This window comes from Lathyrus oleraceus, chromosome 1, assembly GCF_024323335.1.
Source record: "Lathyrus oleraceus cultivar Zhongwan6 chromosome 1, CAAS_Psat_ZW6_1.0, whole genome shotgun sequence".
Classification (NCBI taxonomy): domain Eukaryota; kingdom Viridiplantae; phylum Streptophyta; class Magnoliopsida; order Fabales; family Fabaceae; genus Lathyrus; species Lathyrus oleraceus.
Window position 1 is genome coordinate 109774787 of NC_066579.1, and position 23038 is coordinate 109797824.

Consider the following 23038-nt stretch of genomic DNA (forward strand, 5'->3'; position numbering starts at 1 on the left):
TGGGACCAATTGCATTCTTCTCCAAATAATTTCTAGTTTCTAATTTTGATTTTTAATATTTTTTATTTTGTCATTTGATATTTTTTGTGAATTTTCTCTTTTCTGGTTATTTTTATTTCATTTTAAATAGTTTTGAATATTCAAAAAATACAAAAATATTTTCCTAACCTATTTGAATGATGATGAATCTATGAAAAATATTCTCATCAATTTTTTAATTGATTTGAGATTTATTTGAGATTTTAGTTCAATTAGGTTATTTTTATCCATTTTTAATTGATTAAAAATAGTTTCTGACTTTTAAAAATGTTGAAATTTTTTGTCAAACTTTGTTTGACCTTGTTGAACTTGGGATAAATCACTTGGACCTTTCAAGGTTGATTTGAAGTGATTTTGAAGTTTGACCTTTCTTTTATTTTTAATTCAAGTTTATTTTAATATTAAAAATGCCAAAAATATTTGCTTATTGTTTGACTTCCAATCTTCATCTCATTTCTGATTTCTCATTGTTTGATTTTGACTCTCAATGCCATTTGGTCAATACATATGGATTGGTACATTCTTATTCACCTTTCGCTTTTCTTTCTTTCTTTCCATTTTCATTATGCTTTCTCCTTCTTCTTCTTCTTCTTTTTTTTCTTTTTGATCAATGAGTTGAAGGTTGATAAGCTAGCATTGATTAAGGAGACTTAACCTTCCTTGATTCAAATCTAATTCATCTTGATCAATTGATCAAGTGAATGGCTTTGCATTAAGGATAGGTTGTTTCCTAAATTATGCAAAAGGCTTAAACCAATACAAGATCAATTCTCTTCTTCTTTTTGGCATGGCAAGTTATTGGAACTTGGTTCACTAATCAAGACTTCTAACTTGTGTTGTTGCCTACATTGTTATTGACCGGCCTCAGATAGTTGTGACTTCTACATAAGTCCAATTACGATTGCTTAACATAGCGCTAAATTTTGCCTTATGACACACTAACTATTAACCACTAACAATTAACATTTACTTTATGCACTTTACTCTTATGCAATTTATCATTCTTGCACATATTATTCATTTGCTTTTTTCCTTTTCTCATTAGAGCACATGTTTATGTTAATGCCATTTGCCTTTTGCCCACTTGGGTATATAATTGTGTATATATATATATTTGTTTTTTTTGTGCTTGTGTTTGTTTGTTTGTTGTGACCCAAATGCAAAGAATTGGACAAAATGGACTTAGACTTTAGGACTTTACCCAAGCTAATGGAGTTTGAAGAGCAACTAGGCCTCATGCCTTTAGAGTGCTTAAATGTCAAAGAGAAATTAGGCCTCATGCCTTTAGAATGCTTAAAACTTGAAGATGAACATTGAAAGGACCATATTCTAAACTCCCTCTTGTCCATTCTTTGATTGTTAATATAACCTTTTGATATGTGTGTTTCTTTGTGCTAGGGATGCTAACTTGAGCCAAGTTGAGGAACCATTACCATGAGCTTCTAAGAGAGAAATCCAAGATACATTGAGGAGCCTTTCCAAGAGTTCATTAATTGTTGATTGCTTGAGTTTTTGCTTTGTGTGATTGCTTATTCCAAAGGATGGGAGCTATTTGGATCATCAATATGATCTCAAGAGAGGAACTCCTTTTTGTGGTTTTGTTTCTTATTCCTTACCTCTTACATGCTTAGGATCTTAGCCATTCTTCTTCTTCTCTCCACTCTAACCCAAGCCAAAATCTTTTGTGCAAACATTTAACATTTGTTTTCAACATTAGAAACCTAAGCCTTATGCTTTTGATTTTCAAACTTCCTTTTCATAACACTTATTTTGAATTGAATTTTTAAGTCAACTTTGACCATTTTTGTAAATACTTTTCATTGGTAAATATAACCCATTCAAATGTGTTTTTGTGGTTTCAATGGCCACTTTCTTAATCAAAATTTTCATAACCTTTAGCTATTAGGTTTGAGTTATCCTTGAGGTACATATACTACTCACCTTTATCCTTAGTGATGGACAACGAGTCTTCCATGCTTATTATAGGGTTAACCCCTCACTAGCATGTTGAAGCTATCCTCACATGGTGGATTTGTGGTTTTAGGTTGAGTTTTCTCCCTTGGATAACAAAAGACCTTAAGGCTTTTGGACCAAACAATTCACCAACTCATTTTGAGATTTTTACCCCGAACTACGAGGTTTTGATTCTAATCTTTTTTTAAGATGGTACGTAGGCAATGGGTTCATCCATTCAAACACAAAATGTAAATAAACTTGTATATTCTTTTCTCATCTCTTCAATCATGTTTGCACAAATAAATTTTCACAAAATACCAACCTTACAACAAATGTGAAAAAGACTCCCTAGGAGTACCTAGGATGTTTTGGGTGCCTAACACCTTCCCATTGCATAACCAACCCCCTTACCCAGATCTCTGACATTTTTACTAGTTTTTGATTCGATAAAACTTTTAGGTTTTTGTTCGCTTTCTAACCATTCCTTTGGATAAATAGAAGTGCGGTGGCGACTCGACTTGTATGGTTTACCTCAGATTTAGTCAATATCTCTAATGGTAACGAATACCCTGCTACACATTCCTTATTGCTTAAGGCTCATTGCGCATGATTTTTCTCATAACTGACAAGTTATTGGGGAAGAATCTTCCTTGTTGCTCCTTGTGTTTACGTTGTTTTGTGTGAAGAAGACTTGGTAGTTTACTCGATTCGTACTGCACTAAAGTCTATGAAAAAGGGCGAACACTTTAAACAACTAGGGCCTACGCCCCGTACGGAAATTCTTTCTAGACAAGGATATGAGAAACTTCGTCTCATCATTCCTTATTACTTAAGGCTCTTATCATACAATTTGAATCGTATTTATCAAGTGTTGACCTTTGATTTATCTCATATAACCCGCTGCTTGGTATGACTGAGGATGCCTTGATCGAGAATCTGACTTGAGGCTTCGAGCTCCACAGCTTACAGAAAAAAAAGCCTTATTAAGTGACCAATGGTCTTTTGGTCACTCAAATTAGACTGTGGGATTATACAATATTAAAGGGTTTAATTAATCAAAATTGCTTTTGATCAACTTGAATCGAATGTTTGATTTGATTTTAAGAACTAGGCTAAACTTAATCTAATGGTTATAATTAATCAAATGAACCTAAGGGATCATGTCATTATTGGTCAAAGCTTGATTAAAAGCTAATTAAGTTCTAAGTCAAATTTAATCCTAAGGGAGCATGCATTTCTATGGCTAAAATGACAAAAATAACCCCTAAGGGTAAAAAGATCATTTCACAAGAAATTCAATTATAAACCAAATTAAATCCTAATCAAAATTCTAACTGAAATCCTAAAATATTCCTCAAGTTCTAAAAACTATCCATAATCAAATAAATCTAATTACTTAGAAATCTAACTAAATTCTAATAAATTCAATTAATGTTCTAATTAAACCTAACTTTATCCTAATTAAATCCTAAATCTAATTACCTCAAGAATCAAATTAATCACTTAAAAAAATTAAACTAATAAAAAATGATTAACAAGAATTAACCAAAATTAAACTTGATTAAATTAAAAGTTAAAGCTAAAATGCAATTAAGCTAAAACAAAATGGGGGTACAAATCTGGATAATGGACGTGCAGGAAGGAAATAGGATGAGAAAGGCCCACCCAAACAGCAAGGCCTTTTTTGTATGGGAAACAAACCAGGCTGGGCCAAAGGGCCAAGGCCCGAATCTCAGCTTCTGCCCAGGGGGAGGTGAGAATCTGAAAAACAGTGTGTATGAGGAAACTGGCGCATGGGCCTGATTACAAAGCCCACCTGGAATTAAGTTATGGCTAGGGGGTGAGAATTGAAATGCAGTGTGTACAAATGAAGACGTTGGGTTTGGCCAATGATTCAAGCCCAACAATCAGGTTCAATTGCATTTGAACAAGTCAAACTCATCATTCCCTCCAAACGACTCGTCGGACATACGCCATTGGCCACCGTGCCGGAAGTTGCTTCTGGCGGCGGTGGCCACCAAAATGAAATCTGGAGCTACCAAAATGATCACCTCCTCACACTCTACTCGAATCATTGATCAATTCCACGAAATCAGAACTCCACACCCCTAACCGAATCTCTTAACTCCAATAATCCTAAAGTGAAATCTTCCAATTAAATTTCATCCTCAGCGATTCAAAGCCCTTGGGATGAGGGCTTTGAATCCTCTCATCACGCTCTACATGCTAGTAACAAAGAATTGAAAAAACGTGAAGGTTTCACAAGTACCTTACCGGAGAAGACGAATTTGATGACGTCGACGATGAGCTTTCAGGTAAATGGTCATGAATCTTTCTCTCTTGCTTTAGCTTTCAAATCTTCCTTCTTCTTATTCTGAATTTGAGAATGGTAAACTGAGAGAGTTTTGGTACTGGTGAGGAGGCTTAGCACGAGCTGTATTGAAGCTCTAATCATGAGCTTCAATAGCTTCTGGATAGTGCGTGTAGTGAGGTTTTGAATGAGAAGGGAAATTCATAGAGTGCAAGGACTTGAGATTTGATCCAAAGGTGATCACAATGGTGATGGAGAATGAATTATATAGTAGTGAGGTTTGGAATCTATTTAGCTTAGGAGTTAGTTATGGTTAGGTTTGGGATTTGCTTGGGAGTTAGTTGTGATGAACTTAGTGAGTTCAATATGTTAACTCACTGAGTGGGCAGTTATTTGGTTGAATTAGTTAGTTAGTGGATTAGGATGAGTGAATGTATAGTTGGTCATAAGTCTGAGCTTATCTTGATTGGTTAATGCAGGTTGCAACTGGTGAACAATGAGGAGTTGTTGCACAAGAATGACCTGCTGAATTGGTAATATTTTGTTTTCATTGCCCTTTGGTCACTTTCTATTGATGGAAGTTAAATGATTGTTGTATTTAAGTGAATGTAACGCCCTGCTACTAATTAGAAAGGTTGTCATGAACCAATGTTAAATGATTGCTGGTGAAATGGTAATGTTGTGATTAAATGTCATGCTATGGTTGTTAGTGGATGTTAACTATTATGCATTACTTGGTGTTGGAATGCATGTTAATACATGATGACATGTGCTTATGCTTTTATTACCTTGCAACTACTACATTGGTCTGTTGGGCATGATGCTCATGATGAACCTTTGGTCTTTTTGCATTGCAGCAGGTTTTGTCATGACTTGATGTAGAGTCGGCATGGGTTTTTTTGCATTGCAGGTTTGTAAGACATGGCTTCGCACTTATCAATTAGGTGAGCTGAAGGTGATGCTTGTTAAGTCAATTGGCAGGTTTTTGTTAGTGTTATGTTAGATTATAGGTTAATTGGAATCATGTTTTTATGACATATGCAGTTTTTGGAATATGGCTTTGTAATGTCGAATTTCCCTGTTTGTTGGTGTGTGCAGGTGTGGCCTATGAACATAGATGATTGGCTCATGATATGTTTGGTGTTGCAGGTACAAGACTAGTGTGTATGGCTTGCTGCATTTGTGACTTGGTATGCGTGTTTCATGTAAGTCTTGAGGTGCATGTATGATTTGTTATGGTTGTCATGCAATCATGTTTATGTTGATGCTGCAGAGTTTTGTATGTTGCAGGTGGGATGCTAGGCAGGTATGGCCCATGGCAAGCTTGCATTGGCTCATGGTGTAGCTGAATTATGGCTTGGCCCTTGGAATATTTTGTTTGCAGGTTTAGGTCAAATTGGTATTGTTGCAAGATTATAGGTATTTATTCATGTTTCATTGCACTTATGACATGGTTATGCATGTGGTTTTGGTTATGGTTCAGGACCAAGCTTGCAGCAGGTAAGGCTCATGAGTTTCAATGGTTATTGTATGATTCAGGTGGTGATGCAGCAATGTGGTTTGAATGTTTGTTTTGTTAGATGCTGATGATTATGCAATGCCAATGTGCACTTGGTTATGCATGACAGAATGAATGTTTGTGATTGCTTGTTACATGCCATGATTTTGGATGTAATGTCATAAGCTCGTATGAACTTTGATTGGGTTACTGATCTATATGCAGGGTTGATGTGCATTGAATTAAAGTTTCAACATAGTCAATAAAGAAGCTCAATGGCCATAGTTTAAGGATGAAAATATGTTTGCTTGAAATGGCATACCAAGTGGTTGGAAGATGTATGAGATAAAGAATGAAGTATGAAGAGTGAAGTTCAAAAAAATTTAGAAAACATGTGTTGAGTTTGGTCAAGGTTGACCAAAGTCAACATTTGGTCAAAGTTGTTTTTTTTTTCATGTAATGGACACTTGTACGATTATACAATGAATGTGATTGGTATTTTGGATGAAATGGATTAGATGAACTTATATTGAATGAATCGTTGTATAGAATTCATTTTGAATGTTATGATTAAAATTGATTTGAAATGAACCATGAATATGACCTTGGATGAACATGAATCAAGACTTAATTAAATTTTAATTGGATTAATCAAGCCATGGTGTGGGATGAATTATATGATATGGCCAATGAACTTTGAACAACCAACCACATAACCATATGCAATCAAACCTTGAATGAATGATACATGACAAGACTTAAGTGTGAATGGACCATGACTTAAACCAATGAGAGTGTACAGATGATACAAGACTTAGATGGATTCTTAAACTGTGTCTAGGGCCAAAGTGGATAATGACTATAACCTAACCAAATATCCATGACCAACAACCACCAAGGCATTGAAATCAAGGAAGGCATGAACAAATTATGGACTAAAAATGGAGAGATGGTCAGATCACATGCCATGAGAATGGAAGCAAATGAATGTGATCAACCCAAGACTTGAGTTGGGGCCAAAGGGCTTAGGCCCAAATGAATGGGACCAAACCATGTAATCACCATGAATGGACCAAAAACAAGAGGTTATGGGGGAAAATGATCAAGCGAGGGAACCAAATACATAGAGGGTGAAGAAGTGGATGAAACTAGGGTTTGGGGCTATCTAAATGAAAAATCAAGCCATGGGACCAAATCCTCCTTGATTAGGGTTGCATGAAGCATGCCCTCCAACGAAGCTCTTTGGATCAAGTTAGATGCTCCACAAACAAGTTCTCCAATGTATGAGCCCCCCATTAGGGTTTTGATAGCCAAGACAAAGCCCAGAGAAGTTCTATAGGATCCATCATCATATCATCAAGAATTAGGGTTTTGAAAACCCCTGAGGATTGCTTAAATGGAACCTTGTTGAATCCATACCTCCACCATCAAACAATTAAGGTTTCACATCCCTTATGCTTTGATGAATAGCCAAGTCATACTTTTGAAGCTTGATCCACACACAAACCCTAGTTTCACAAGCCAAGAGTTTTGAACATATAGTGATCCACTAATGGATGAATGATGCATATGAATGAGTTATGAATGTATGCATCTGATCCCCAAGTCAAGTGGTTGGATGGAAAGATGAAAAAGTGAAGGGAAATTTTGGGGTACAACACTTTACTTGGGCGTTAGAGGTGTGTCGTACAATGTTGAAGGATCAAGGTGAGATGCCTAAAGCGATTGTTACCGACCGTGATACCGTATTGATGAATTCGGTTGCAAAGGTATTTCCTTCTTCTAATGCATTACTTTGTAGATATCACATAACAAAGAATGTGAGAAGTCGGGTTAAACCCAAGGTATGGACGAAAGAGATAGACTCTGAAGATAGAAAAATGGTGAAGGAGAGAGTGGTTGTGGAAAAAAATAATGGATGCATGGAATCGTATAATAAATTCTTCCACAAAAGAACTACATGTCGATTTTGTTATGTATTTCAGGAAAATGTGTGAAAAATAGCTATATTTGTTGAAATATATTGAAAGCATAATTCTTGACCAGGTGAAGGAAAAAATTGTTTGTGCATGGACTAATAATGTTAGACACCTTCAAAATATAACAACTAACAGAGTTGAGTTTGCCCATACTACTTCGAAAAGTTTGTTAGGAAATAGTAAGGGTGATTTGTATAGAGACTAGGACTCTGTGGACCACATGATTCAAAACCAGCATAATGAGATACTAACATCATTTGGTCGGAGCATCACAATTTTAGAACACATATTTAAAGATAATACTCTATATTCTCAGTTGGTCGGTAACATTTATCGGACGGGTTTGAACTATATTTTTCACAAGGCTAAACGAGATGATAATGTAGGCTCCGATAACACAAAGTGTTAATGCACAATTGTGAAAATATTGTCTCCCATGTGCTTGTGTTATTGCTAAAAAAGTGAAACTTGGTGACCCAATAAAAATGGACGAGGTTTACACTCATTGGAAGAGACTTAGGTTTGATGATGATGGTGTCATGAATGATGGTAAATCAAACATCTCTATTTTGACCAAATGGGAAGTGATACAAGAGAGCTTTTTTAAAGTTGATGCCAGCATGAAACCCCACATCAAAGAACAGTTGAGGAAGATTTCCTATCTGGAAACCACCGACATGAAACCTCCCTCTCAACTGGTAAAAACAAAAGGTGCTCCGAAGAAAATGAAGCCTACATCGAATAACAATTCGGCTACACGGTCTCCTTGATATTTTAAACTTGTTGACAAAGTTTTTCCGACTCACCAGCTCCAAAATCTAAAAAAATAGTTGTCAAAGGAGATCACATTAGCAAACCACCTCTGATGCCACCTCCGCCAAAGATTTCATTCATCAACGAGATGTCGGTTTTTATGCACAAATATATCGAGTGGATCGTCAATTTTTAGGGGGATGGTAATTGCGATTACCGAGTCATTTCGGCTTTACTCTCTAAAGGAGAAGATAGCCATACAATTATCCGCCATCATCTTATCCAAGAGTTGAAGAAGCATAAAGAATCATATTAATGGTTGTACGAAAATAAAGAAAACTTCAACAACGTTTATGAGTCTCTTGTTCCTTGCCTTAGCGGTTCGGCACCGGAGGAAAAATGGATGCGTTTATCTGACATGGGTCACCTAATAGCATGTGCGTATGATAAAATGTGTATTAATCTGACACGATACGGTTTTTCGAAAACCTTTTTCCCACTATTCACCGCCCCACCTCAAAATCCAAATGATCACATTATGTGTATTAGGTGGCTTTCAAAATCAAGTTATTTTGTTCAAGTTTACTTGAAACCGGGATGCCCTATACCACTTACATCACCGAATTGGATGGCTCATTCAACAACAAAAGTCAAGACTTGGCCGGATCATCTTATAGAAAGGATGCAAGAGTTCGAGAAATTGAGCAACATTGAAAGAGAATCAAATGCACAAAAGTCCAAGGGGGTACCACCAATAGATTTAGTCGGTGACATGTGTTTCGATTCATTTTAATTTCTTGTTTTACCGGAAAAATAAGTGTATGTAATTGTGTCTCAATATAAATGAAGTGTTATATAGTCACCCTTTGTTCATATTTTGTCTTAATGCATTTTAGATCTTTCCCATAACAATATTTGTGTTTTTTGTAAATGAAATACATATTCTGTCATAGGTTCTATTTTGAAGCTGGTTCAGAAGAAGTTTCGGAGATGCATCTCCGAAATAAGATAATAGGGTGTGGTTCCTGATATATATCTCCGAAATCAGCAAGTCAGCCATTGAATGGTCCATATTGATCTATGGCTTCTATAAATTAAGGTGTTCTTATGTTAAATTTCACACAAACTAAAAATGTCTCAAATGTCACAACTAAACATTGACTGGTATGTCGTAAATGTCTCGTTCTCCAGCTCTACACTCGAGCATACATTCAAGCTCAACGAATTCACCTCCCTCAAAGATATCAAAGATGAAATCCATTATCTCCTACCATATGGAGACAATCGAAAGATTGTGAAGCTCAAATACCGTTCACTGTTGATTGACAACACATGGAAGATTAAGTTTAGCAAATTTGAGCTCAATACGCAGGCGAATGTAAGGGCTATGTGGAATATGTTTTTCCACTTCGAAATAAACGTTTCGCTCAAGTTGGAAGCGATGATTTCAAGATCGGTCGAAGATATTCTGAAGATGTGCAAGCGTCCACCTGTATATTGAAGTGTAATGTTGCATTTTATGTTGAACTCATATATGTAATCCTAATTTTATTTTATGAATCTTAATTTCAATTTGCAAAAATTTCTTGTTTTTGGATCTAGTATTAATGTCTCTATCTTATGGAAATGTAATTACGGGAAATTTTCAAAGGTGCAACTCTAGAAAAAAATAAACAAAACAATAGAGCGTCACTCTGAATGGTCTCACTTGAGTGTGTGTTGGGATGCGTCCGAAGATGCATCTCCGAAACAGAGGCATTTCTAGAAATTTGCGAGGTGTAGTAGAAAAATATTGGGTGCGTTAAGAAATGCTCTATTTTTAAGTTCCCTCATATTTTTGTTTTTATGGAGCTTAAGTAAGGGGCTCAGAATATAATTTGTTTGAAATAAAATATTCTAATTTTAAAAAATAAATATTGTTGGTTTTAAGTGTTGGCAGCAATTTTTGTAAAACAAAGAGTGTTCACAAGATGTTATGTGTGATGTCTTAACATGAGATATCATATGTATCTGCTGGGGCTTAAGAAACATGATCATGCAGGATTGTTTCAGAATGTCATAATGACATGGCATCTGATGATATGTACCTGCTGGAGTTCAAGAACATAATTATGCAGGATTGTTTCAAGATGTCATACACAATGTCATGGCATCTGATATGGTTGTACCTGATGGAAATTAAGAATGGAATTATGGAATTATGCAGGACTGTTCCAGGATGTCAGACCCGATGTCATGACATCCTGTACATAGAACATTCAATATGAATGTCTGGTGTTTTGTGATTGCATAATTAATGGAAATCTATGTATGATTGAAGATCTGATTTGCAGGCGCATTCGATCATGGATTACAACCTGATTTACTTATTTTCCAAATAGATCTAACCAGCTGTCATGAGAAGATTTGATTGGAAAATAGATTTAGGGTTTTCAAGATGTCCAAGCCTAACTAAAAGCTTCTATAAAAAGGGACTTGGAAAACCTGTTTTTACACACAACCAATACTGAGCGAAATATAGAGAGAGAGCTAGGGTTTGTGTCTTGTTTAGTCGTGAGACTTGTAAGCCATTCAAGTCATCCATTGATGATTGAATTGGTCTGATTTGTGGTTGTAATTTGTCACTCTAAAGCTGTTAAGCAAGAGTGTGTGTCTACTCGATCAAAACTGTGAAGCAAGATTAAGTGTGTGTCTTCTTGATCAAAGTTGTTAAGCAAGATCAAGAGTGTGTCTTCTTGATTGAAACTATGAAGTAAAATCAAGAGTGTGTTATTGAAAAGTGTTTTCTTTTCTCAAGGGATTGTTGTTGAAGATCACAGGTGTGACGTGAGTGGGTTCTCATATCTAAGAGTGCTTAGGTAGAAATTGCACGGGTAGAGATTAGGTGAGAAAGACTGTAACTTGTTGAAGTGTACAGAGAGTCTTTGAACTGATTCTATTTTAGTGAACTTCCTTCCTGGCTTGGTAGCCCCCAGATGTAGGTGAGTTGGACCGATCTGGGTTAACAATTTCTTGTGTCTCTTGCATTACTATTCTCTATCTTTATCCTGTTTGCATTACTCAGATATTAGTGTCGTGACATTACCTTCGACATCTCATATCTGATACCAGAATTTCAATTGGTATCAGAGCAGGCATCCTGCTCTGGTTCTGGGTGAGATCTAGGGACAAAACTTTCTAGTACAATGGAGAGAGATGGAGGATCTGTTCACAGGCCACCAATTTTGGATGGTTCTAACTATGACTATTGGAAACCTCGAATGGTAGCTTTTCTAAAATCTCTTGATAACAAGGCTTGGAAGGCTGTGTTAACAGGCTGGGTACATCCTGTAATTACTAAAGAAGGAGAAGCCTCAACTGATAAGAAACCTGAAGAACAATGGTCCAAGGAGGAGGAGGATCTAGCCCTTGGAAATTCTAAAGCATTGAATGCAATATTCAATGGAGTAGGCAAGAATATTTTCATGTTGGTAAACAATTGTGAAGTGGCTAAAGATGCTTGGGACATTCTCAAGACCACTCATGAAGGCACCTCTAGAGTAAAGATGTCTAGACTACAGTTGCTCACCTCCAAGTTTGAAAATTTAAGGATGAAAGAAGATGAAAGTATTCATGAATTTCATATGAGTATCCTTGAAATTTCTAATCCCTCAGGAGCCCTGGGAGAGAATATGTCTGATGAAAAACTGGTAAGAAAAATACTCAGGTCACTCCCTAAGAGATTTGCTATAAAGGTGACTACCATAGAAGAGTCTCAAGACATCTTCAACATGAGGGTTGATGAGCTAATTGGTTCCCTCCAAACATTTGAGATGGGATTGAATGATGGTTCTGAAAAGAAAACCAAAGGCATGGCCTTCATGTCAAACACAGAAGAGGAAAATTATCAGGATGGTGATGAAGATTTGGCCAATGAAGTGGCAATGCTGGGAAGACAGTTCAATAGACTGTTGAAAAAGATGGAAGTAAGATCCAAGGCTAATGTCAAGAACATCCCATATGACATTAGTAAATCCAACAATGCTGGAAGAAGAGCAAGGTCAGATGATAAGCTCAAAGAAGGAAAAGAAGTACAGTGTTATGAATGTGATGGGTATGGACACATTAGAACTGAATGTGGAACCTACCTCAAAAAGCAGAAGATAAATCTTGCTGCCACTTGGTCTGATGAAAGTGAAACAGAGGAAGCTGCAAATCTTGTGACTGCATTGACAGGAAGATGGGGTTCTGATGTAGACTCAAGTGATGATGAAATAACCTTTGAAGAGTTGGCATCTACCTACAGAAAGCTGTGTCACAAAAGTGTAGAGTTGTGTAAACAGGTTGAAAGCCAGAAGAAGGAGATAACTCAACTTGAGAATGAGAAGGTAGAACACTTGGAAACCATCTCCAAATTAAAAAGAGAAGTAGTGGTTTTGAATGCCAAGCTAGATGAGAGTCAACAAGTTGAAATCCAGAAGGTAGTACAACTGGAGAATGAGAAGGCAAACCATGTGGAAACCATCTCCAAGTTAAAAACTGAAGCTATGTTCTTAAATTCAAAACTAGAAGAAATGACCAAGTATGTAAGGATGTTAAACAATGGATCAGACTCCTTAGATAAGATTCTCCAAACTGGACTAATAACAGGAGACAAATCTGGAATTGGGTATAATAAATCTAAGCCTGAGAGCAGTTACACTGGTTGCAAACCTCAAGCCAAACCTAAATGCAGCCATAGTAAAAGCAAACATGTGATGTCACATCATATGTCACAACATCAGAGGAGAAGACAGCAGAAAGGGAAACACCAAAGATGGAGATGCCATTATTGTGGGAAACTTGGTCACCTGAAGCTCTTCTGCTATAAGTTGCATGGATATCCTAGCCCTGTTCATCATCAGACTCACTATCTACCCAGACCCAAACAGCACAGGCCTATCAACAAGAAGCAATGGGTTCCAAAGACTAATGTTACTAGTCTAATAGCTCACATTCCCCTCAGAGTCTTAGCCAAAGAAGAGTGGTATTTTGATAGTGGATGTTCCAGACACATGACTGGAAACATAGACCTGATAACTGATCTTCATCCTCATGCCATAAGCTATGTAACCTTTGGTGATGGAGCAAAGGGTGAAATCAAGGGGATAGGCAAGCTTGATTGTCCTGGAGTGCCTAAACTTGATAATATCCTACTGGTTAAGGGCTTGACTTCAAATCTAATAAGCATCAGTCAACTATGTGATCAAGGTCTGACTGTTAACTTCACCAAAACTGAATGTCTGATTACTCACAAAGACAATGAAGTGATCATGAAAGGAATTAGGACCAAAGACAACTGTTATATGTGGAACTCTCCAATTGGTTATTCCTCAAAGTGTACCTATGTCAAAGGAAGGAAGATGAGTATATCGGCTAGAAGGACTCTCAAGAGTGATGAAAGACAAGTCTATGGGAAATGTCAGACAAGGATGTCACACCAGGAGCTCAGACTCAACATCACTGTCAAAGAAGAAAAGCTCATGATGGCTCAAATAGATAGGAGGTTGGATCAGATGGGTGAACATGTTACTAGTCATATGCAGTCTAAAGTTGGAAAGAGCTTTGTTGGACTTGGGCGACAAGTCAAGCAAATAGAAGGACCTATGTATCTATCTCAAAGCAAAAGTGACAAGAGCAATGTTGAGAAGATGGAGAGTGAAAGGACACCTGCTCCAACACATTTGAGAGATGATAATGGTGTTTATGCTAAAGATTTAGCAGATGGTAGCAGCTGTTCTCAACAGGGTTGGCTGAAACTACTGATGATTGCATACAATGTTACACACGATGTCTTGACATTGTATTATGACAATATGAATGCTACAACTATGTCCAAAAATTCTATTCAGCATAGTTGGACCAAGCACATTATTTGTTGTCATCACTCCATTAGAAAATTGGTGGAAGAAAAATTCATAGCTCTAAAGCATGAAATGCAATCAGCTGACAAGTTTGCAAGGGACTTGAGTGATAATCAATTTGAATATGTAAAAGGGAAATTAGGGATTTGGATTCTTGAAGAATTATGGCAATTAATATGGAGTGGAAAAGGTAACAAAAATATTGTCTGCCCAATTAAAAGAAAGAGCCACATTAATGATGAATCATTCCATATAATTGGAAATAGTATCTATGCCAATTGCACAATCTACCTGAACACGACTCTTTCCATCTTCATCAAACTTCTCAGAGAACCTCTGCTAGGGCAAAGAAATTTCTCTCAAAAGCTCAACAACATGTCTCAACATCCTTCATCGTCTGGATCAAATCCCACTCATCATGCAAGGACTCCCTCCATGGAGTTTCTAGATGAAGACGTGTTAGATGTTATTCCTCTCTGTGTGATACCAGGTGACGCCCCAGGTTCTTCTTCCATGACTGGAAGCAATCAAGGTAACATTCCTGAAAAATCTCCTCATAAAGATGACATACACTTTACTGGTCATACTATTAGAAACCTAGTTACTAGGATTCTAAATGAAGAGCATGCAGACAAGGGTGGTTCTACCCCTCTGTCCAGAAGGGACCCCTCTCCTGAGGTGGAAACCCAAGCTGAGAAAGATGCTGACTCATCTAAGTCAGAAAAGGAAGTAGCTGCTGAGGGATTATGTTCTCTTGGTAAAAATTTACCTACCAAGAAACCAGCAAGTATGTCTCATGAAACTGCTGAGGATAATGTTGATTTGGAGGAATAAAGTTCTGAAGAAGAGGATGACACTTTGGTCCATCTTGTGAAACCGAGTGTAGCTAAGAAACTGAGGACCAGAAAAGAGAAGACTATGGCTGAAATGAGGACAGCAAGAAGAGAGAAAAAGGTTGCTGGTGTAGGACCCTCCAAGTCTTGGAGTAAAGTTGAGGTTAGAAAGAGGAAAGAAAGAGAGAGTTCTGACTCTGAAGAGGATGTCGAAGACAATGTCCCAGACATCACCCCTGCTAAAAAGTAAGCTGTTAAGAAGTCTCCAGGCAAAACTGTTGTTGTGCACTTAGACAATATCTCCTTTCATTTAGAAGATGGTGCTACAAAATGGAAGTTTGTCATTCAGAGGAGGGTAGCTGTTGAAAGAGAGATGGGAAAAGAGGTTGTTGAGATAAAGGAAGTAATGGACTTGATAAAAAATGTTGGACTGATGAAGACTGTGGTTACTCTACCCTAATGTTATGAGGGGTTAGTAAAAGAGTTTATTATGAATATTCCTGAGGATATTTCTGAAAGGAGCAACAGGGAATTCTGTAAGGTGTTTGTAAGGGGTAGATGTGTGAAATTCTCACCAACCATTATCAACAAATTCCTAGGGAGAGGAACTGATGGAGGAATGGATTTAGAGACTACAGACAATGAGGTCTGTAGGATTATTACAGTTGGCCAAGTTAAGGAATGGCCTAGTAGGAATCACCTATCAGCTGGCAAGCTTACTGTCAAGTATGTCATCTTACACAAGATTGGTTCAGCCAACTGGGTGCCTACTAATCATATATCTACCATCTCCATTGGTCTTGGAAGAATCATTCATGCTATTGGAACCATGATAGACTTTGACTTTGGAAAGTTTATGTTTGATCAAACTATCAGACATGCCTCCACAAATGTTGTGAAGCTGCCCATTGCCTTCCCATCCCTTATTTGTGGTATTATCTTGAGCCAACAACCAGGAATTCTGAGAACTAGTGACATTCCAAGCAGAAGAAAGCCCCCACTATCCATTCATTATAAGTTGTTTGAGGGAAGTCATGTCAATAATGTTGTCATGACATCTGCCAGAAAGGAGCCTGCATCTCAAGGGAGTTTAATTGATCAATTGAAGGAAACCTGCAAGGAACTGGAGAATGGTATTAGGGTTTCCAAGGCAAGAAAAGAAGCTTTGGAGGTTCTTATTAGGAGCCTAGAAAAGGAAGAAATGGAGAAGGCAGGTGAAGATTCAGATGCAAAAACCTCAAGTGAGAGGTCAAAAGCTCAATCCAGTGGCAGCTCTGAAAGCCCTGAAGGCTCTGAAGGTGAAGGTGATACTTCTTCCTCAATTAATGGTTCCCCCTTTGTATGAAGACTGTGCGAGGTATGCTGTGGAGAAGTCTGTGATGTGTGTGTTGTGTTTGAAGACTGTTCTATTATGGCCGATGTTATGGAAGCTGTTCCCCCCTGCTGTGTGGATGCTGAAGTTTTTATTGTTTTTTTAATATGTGTAATTGGTGGCAGTCCTTATTGATGCCTTTTTGTAATATTTTGGGCTCTTAATGAGTTTCATGGATTTTTTCATTATCTCAGCTATCACAGTTGTGTATAATGGTGGTATGTATCTCCTGAACAATTATGTTTTAACATTTTTAATGTTATAACATATGATCTGACATTCTCTGCTAGGCTAATTGAAATTTATTTTGTCTAATTGGTCACCTTTGGTCAATTTTGACTAAAAAGGGGGAGAAGTGTTTATGTGGAGCTGGAAGTTGTGAGGAGATGTATGTAGCTGAACATATGAACAACTATTATTGAAGGATATGTGCTTGTTGTAAAACAGAATGCAGAATGTTGCTCTGTTTACAGATGTCAAAGGGGATATCTGATGTGGTGGTGCACATGAGTTGATGTTGAAGAAGATGTCAGAATGACATTCTGATTGTTACAGGTGTTGTGGTTACATGTGCTGTTATTATCAAGGGAGATGTTTGTGATGCACAGATTTAGGGGGAGAAGAAGTACCCTTGTGCATTTGTGTGTCTTACTAGTTACATCCATAACTAGTAATTCTGTTTGTGTTGCACAGATTTAGAGGGAGGAGAAGTACCCTTGTGCATGTGTGTATTACTAGTAGCCATAACTAGTAATTGTATTTGCTTCTGCTGCTGTTTAAACTGTTGTTTAACTACTGATAGTTTTCTTGTGAACAAAAAGGACAAATATATGTTTTAGCCAAAATTTGCCAAAGGGGGAGTTTGTTGGTTAGCAATTTTGGTAAAACAAAGAGTGTTCACAAGATGTTATGTGTGATGTCTTAACATGAGATATCCTATGTACCTGCTGGAGCTTAAGAAACATGATCATGCAGGATTATTTTAGAATGTCATAATGACATGGCATCTGATGATATGTACCTGCTGGAGTTCAAGAACATAATTATGCAGGATTGTTTCAAGATGTCATACACAATGTCATGGCCTCTAATATGGTTGTACCTGCTGGAAATTAAGAATGGAATTATGGAATTATGTAGGATTGTTCCAGGATGTCAGACCCGATGTCATGACATCCTGTACACAGAACATTCAGTGTGAATGTCTGGTGTTTTGTGATTGCACAATTAATGGCAATCTATGTATGATTGAAGATCTGATTTGCAGGCGCATTCAATCATGGATTACAACCTGATTTACTCATTTTCAAAAGAGATCTAACCAGCTGTTATGAGAAGATTTAATTGGAAAATAGATTTAGGGTTTTCAAGATGTCCAAGCCTGTAACACCCTTCTAAATACCCCAAATTATTTAATTAAAATATATAACATATCAAATCAGAGTAATTATGCCCCGAAGGGTGTCACACAATCATTTCACAACAACTATCAAAATATCCTGTCATGCTCATTTATTAAATCAAAATAAGACTCCTTTGCATAATTCGCAGCGGTTATAAAACATCGACATTCAAATCATGTACCACATTACATGTAAAGTTGAATCAACAACTAAATTAAAACATAGTCAAACATTCCCTCCCGATGTTACATCTACTAGAGCATGACCCACTAAGGACGACACTAGACTCCATAGCACTAGCTTCTACTCAACTCACTGCTCGTTACCTGAAAAATAGATGTAAGGGTGAGTTCCTCAATCAATATAATAAGCATTATAGAACAACATGTAATGCTAAGTAAATAACACATCAATTCACCCTAATCAGGCTACGCACTCAGCAACGGCAATATCCGTTCAAACATCATATTCAACAGTAACATATAGCATATGTATAATCTCAACCATACTCAATATCAACAACACAACACACAACATTCATATAATACTGGAATACATCCATTCATATTATATGCCATACATTCGTTATGCAATGAGACTCAACATATGCGGTACCGACTATTCTCGAACATATAGTTCAAGCTCACCGATCAAATCCAGATACGGCTACTAAGCTCACTAGTCCCACTCATTTGAGATCTAATGACTCACTCACTAATTCCTCACCGTGGGAATTAGCTACAGCCCCGACGGCTAGACTATGCACACTAAGCATCTAGTATGCAAACATCAACAACAATTCCATAACAATTCACTCACTAATTCCTCACCATGGGAATTAGCTACAGCCCCACAGGCTATGCCATGCATGCCAATCATCTAGCAAATGCAGCATCAACAACATGCATAATATATACACTCACAACAATATGCATATCATCATACATCATCAATTTTTTATCACATAAGCATATCAGATCATGCCAAACAACAACCACAGTATTAGTACACTCTACTAATACCTATACTACTCCAAGCCACGGGAAATGATCCCTAATATGTCATACATCAGCTGAATTACACACTCAGCCTAAACAACCAGAAACTGCACAACAACAGCACAGAAAATTCACAATTCTGCCCATACGCGTATTGCTTATGCCCATACGCGTATTGCCCACGCCTGACCAAATCCATACGCGTAATGCCCACTCTCATACGCGTATTGCGCATTTCCTCGCCCAACCCATACGCGTATCACCTGTCTCATACGCGTATGCTACGCGTATCACTTCCCCATACGCGTACCACCAGAGACCATTTCACGTTCAAAATTTCATCTTCCTCATCCATACGCGTATTGCCTAGTGCCATACGCGTACCAGCCATCTCATACGCGTATTGCCTAGTGCCATACGCGTATGACCAGAGACCAGAACTCTCAGATCTGCAATGGCTTTCTCTGCTACGAGATCTACTCAAACCAACCTTCCACAGTCCAATTTCTACACAGAAATCATTCATATTTTCAACACAATTCGTATCTTATTCGATTACACAAAATTTGACACTTTTACATCTAATTCCTACGAATTCTTTCTCAATTATACCCCAATTTCGTTCATCCAAAGGGTTCACAGTTCATCATGCATCAATCTAATCAGAGGTAAAACAATAGTTTCTTACTACCCAGTACATATCATCCCATAATACCCGTAAATCGATGATAAACCCCCCTTACCTGAGTCAATCCGGCAAATTCCGTTAGCTTCAAGCTTTTCCTCTTCTCTTGCTCTGCCTCTTTGCCTTTTCTCTTTCAGCCGCTTCTCTTTTCCTTTTTCACGTGAAAACCCTTTTCCAAAAATTAGGACTTTTTATTATTCCAACTTATTTTATTCCAACAAAATAATAACCCAATAATTATTATTCCAAAATAATGATAATAATCCAAACTTCCAATTATTCAATTAAATTAATAAATAAAATATTAATTTAAATTAAATAATTATCTTGTTTTAATTGGGGTGTTACAACTCTCCCCCACTAAAAGAGTTTTCGTCCTCGAAAACATACCTCAAGCGAACAACTCAGGATAAGACTCCTTCATCTGACTCTCAAGTTCCCAAGTCACATTGCCACCTGCTGGTCCTCCCCAAGCTACCTTCACCAAGGCAATCTCTTTACCCCGCAACTGCTTCAATTCTCGATCCTCGATCCTCATAGGTGACGTTTCCACAGTCAGGTTATCTCTCACCTGTACATCATCTATTTGGACTACATGCGACGGATCATGAATGTACCTCCTCAACTGAGACACATGAAAAACTTCATGCAAATTCGCAAGCGACGGCGGTAAAGCGATACGATAGGCTACCTCTCCTATCCTCTCCAAAATCTGATAAGGACCAATAAAACGAGGTGTCAACTTCTTCGACTTCAAAGCTCGACCAACACCAGTTATCGGAGTAACACGAAGAAACACATGATCTCCCTCTTGGAACTCAAGTGACTTCCTCCTCTTATCATGATAACTCTTCTGACGACTCTGAGCAATTCTCATCTTCTCCTGAATCATCTTAATCTTTTCCGTAGTTTGTTGAACAATCTCGGGTCCAACCACAACACTCTCACCGGACTCATACCAACATAACGGTGTCCGACATCTCCTACCATACAAAGCTTCAAACGGTGCCATACCAATGCTCGAATGAAAACTATTGTTGTAGGTAAACTCAATCAAAGGTAAATAACAATCCCAAGCACCTCCCTTTTCCAAAACACAAGCTCTCAAAAGATCTTCTAATGACTGAATCGTCCTCTCAGTCTGACCATCAGTCTGCGGATGATATGCAGAACTCAATCTCAGCTTAGTTCCCAAAGCTCTCTGCAAACCTTCCCAAAATTTCGATGTAAATCTAGGATCTCTGTCCGAAACAATACTCGACGGAATACCATGCAAACTTACAATCTTCTCAATATACAGCTCAGCTAATCTCTCTAACGGATAATCCATTCTGATCGGAATGAAATGAGCCGATTTCGTCAATCTATCAACAATCACCCAAATAGCTTCAAAATTCTTACTTGTCCTCGGTAAACCAGAAACAAAATCCATACTGATACTATCCCACTTCCACTCTGGAATAGCCAACGGTTGCATTAGCCCAGACGGCTTCTGATGCTCAATCTTTGACTTCTGACAAGTCAAACAGGAATAAACAAAACTCGCAATTTCCTTTTTCATTCCAGGCCACCAAAATAACTTTCTCAAATCATGATACATCTTCGTAGCTCCAGGATGAATACTCAAGCCACTACGATGTCCTTCCTCAAGAATACTCTTCTTAAGTTCGGTAACATCCGGAATACACACCCGATTACCAAATTTCAAGACACCATTCTCGTCAACTCTGAATTCACCACCTTGACCTTGATTCACTAGAGTCAACTTGTCAACCAAAAGCATATCGGATTTCTGACCCCCTCTGATCTCATCCAGAATACCACTTGTTAATTTCAACATTCCCAATTTAACACTATTGTGAGTACTCTCACACACCAAACTCAAGTCTCTAAACTGTTCAATTAAATCCAACTCTTTAACCATTAACATAGACATATGCAATGATTTCCGACTCAATGCATCAGCTACTACGTTTGCTTTACCCGGATGGTAATTCAAACCAAAATCATAATCCTTCAAGAATTCTAACCATCTCCTCTGTCTCATATTCAGCTCTTTCTGATCAAACAAATACTTTAAACTCTTATGGTCACTGAAAACCTCAAATCTTGATCCATACAAATAATGCCTCCACAACTTCAGAACAAATACCACGGCTGCCAACTCTAAATCGTGCGTCGGATAGTTCTTCTCATGAACTCTCAGTTGTCTCGAAGCATAAGCTATAACCTGCTTATTCTGCATCAACACACCACCTAAACCCAACAATGAAGCATCACAATAAACCTCGAATAGTTCCGACGAACTCGGTAATATCAGGATAGGAGCAGTAGTCAACCTTTTCTTTAACTCTTGGAAACCTTCTTCACATTTCGAGTCCCAAACAAACGCTTGCCCCTTTCTAGTCAACATCGTCAACGGTAACGCCAACTTGGAAAATCCCTCAATGAATTTTCTATAATAACCTGCAAGTCCAAGAAAACTCCTTATCTCAGAAACTGACTTCGGAGCTTCCCACTTAGACACCGCTTCTATCTTAGAAGGATCAACAGCAACACCACCTCTTGAAATTACATGACCAAGAAAACTAACTTCTTCCAACCAAAATTCACACTTAGACAGTTTAGCAAATAACTTCTTTTCTCGGAGAACTTCTAAAACCACTCTCAAATGCTCAGCATGCTCTTCTTCAGATTTCGAATACACCAAAATGTCATCAATAAACACTACCACAAACTTGTCTAGGTACGGATGGAAAATCCTATTCATATACTCCATAAATACTCCAGGCGCATTAGTCACACCAAAAGGCATCACAGAATACTCGTAATGTCCATACCTTGTTCTGAAAGCAGTCTTCTGAATATCCTCAGTTTTTACACGTATCTGATGATACCCAGATCTCAAATCTATCTTGTTGAACACACTCGCACCAACCAATTGATCCATCAAATCATCAATCCTCGGCAAAGGATACCGATTCTTGATAGTCACTTTATTCAATTGCCTGTAGTCCACACACAACCTCATAGTACCTTCTTTCTTCTTAACCAATAACACTGGTGCACCCCACGGTGACACACTCGGACGAATAAATTTCTTATCCAACAGATCTTCCAACTGACTCTTCAATTCAGTTAACTCAACAGCAGACATACGGTACGGAGCCATCGATATCGGCCTAGTACCAGGTACCAAATCGATCGAGAACTCAACTTCACGCTCTGGCGGCAATTCATTCACTTCTTCAGGAAACACATCAGGAAAATCACACACCACAGCTAGATCACCAATCACCAGTTTATCTTTAGCTTCCATAGTCGCTAAC

At 37.8% G+C, this 23038-nt stretch overlaps 1 long non-coding RNA gene across 1 annotated transcript; it reads left to right on the top strand.

Annotated features, from left to right (window-relative positions):
• Window positions 1–4783: 4783 nt before the first annotated feature.
• On the top strand, window positions 4784–5498 carry LOC127115489 (uncharacterized). Its single transcript, XR_007800746.1, has 3 exons — window positions 4784–4839; window positions 5164–5250; window positions 5405–5498. It is a non-coding gene; the product is annotated as an uncharacterized LOC127115489 (long non-coding RNA).
• Window positions 5499–23038: the final 17540 nt, after the last annotated feature.